Genomic DNA, 1,147 nt, shown 5'->3' with positions numbered 1-1,147 from the left:
CTGCTCCACATTCGTGTGCCTTGAGCAGGAGAGAGCCTGGCAGGTCTCTAGAGGACCTTGGAGTATGTCCAGCATTGGAGCCGCTCACACCCCGGAGAGACAGGGTCCTGGGCAATCAGGGCAATGAGCAAGAGGTGGGCAAGAAGCCCTCTGGAGCCTCACCCACCCCTCCTGGGTGCCTGAGGACAGATTTAGTAGTGGCATGTGGGGAACCCCTGTGGACCACTCTCCCACCAGCTTGTGCAGGGCTGGGGAATGGACAGCAAGTGACTGCAGCTCTCACCCACCCGCCTGCTCTGTGCTGCCACCCATGCACACGCTACAGCACCATCTCCCATGGGTCTGCACCCGGAGTGTGCCCATACTGCTGCCCATCACCCCACAATACCCCTTTTCCTGCAGGGCTGCTCTGCTGGGTAGCAGTGACTGGCAGGGATCCTGGGGGTGACTACAAACTGCCCCATCCCTGCCTCGCCCCCCAGTGAGCAGCTCACCAGCCCAGCGGTGGCCGGGCTTCCCCGTCCTCTGCTCCCAAAGCCAGCGCCCTGTGAGAGCTGGCACACGGTAGTGGGCACTGACGAGCACTTGGAGCTGGGCTCCCTGCTTCGACTGCAGCCCCGGCTGCACCAAGGGACAGGAATGGTTTGCTTCAAAGACTTTGGGCTGCGGCTTATTGAGCTGGCGATGCTGGGGGGAGAAGGAATTAACCCTGGCACTGCTGTGAGCGTGGGTCTGCAGGCGGCGGCGCCGGGTGCCAGAAACATGGGATTAACGTGTTAACTCACTGGCACACTGTAGCAGAGATATTTTTCTTTCTCTCCCCGCCCTCCCCTTCCCCTTTTTCCATAATTAGCCCATTTTAACATCGAATTGTTCCCCGCTAAAAGAGGTCCTCTCCTTGCTTAGTGATGCCGGCAGCTATTTTTTCGGGAGGCATCTGACTGAAGTGCCTGCCTTCCCCCTGAGCACAAAGGACGCCCGTTCCCATGCTTCCCACAGGCTCCTGAAGGGGTGATCCCGGGAGCCGCTGCAGAGCCGGGGCCGTTCCGCCTCCTGCGCCGTTGCCATCTCCAGCGTTCAGTGGGGCTGCCATGGGTGGGATGTAGCGGGCTGCTGCATCTGGGCGAGGGAGAACCGTATGGATACT

General features: G+C 60.6%; 1 protein-coding gene across 1 annotated transcript in view; it reads left to right on the top strand.

The window, feature by feature from the left end:
• KCNAB1 (potassium voltage-gated channel, shaker-related subfamily, beta member 1) overlaps positions 1–1,147 on the top strand; it is a 67,760-nt gene that overhangs the window by 17,588 nt on the left and 49,025 nt on the right. The gene's annotated exons all lie outside the window — the stretch shown is intronic.

This window comes from Nestor notabilis, unplaced genomic scaffold (assembly GCF_000696875.1).
Source record: "Nestor notabilis isolate BGI_N333 unplaced genomic scaffold, ASM69687v1 scaffold21204, whole genome shotgun sequence".
Classification (NCBI taxonomy): Eukaryota; Metazoa; Chordata; class Aves; order Psittaciformes; family Psittacidae; genus Nestor; species Nestor notabilis.
This window is presented reverse-complemented; position numbering and strand designations above follow the sequence as displayed.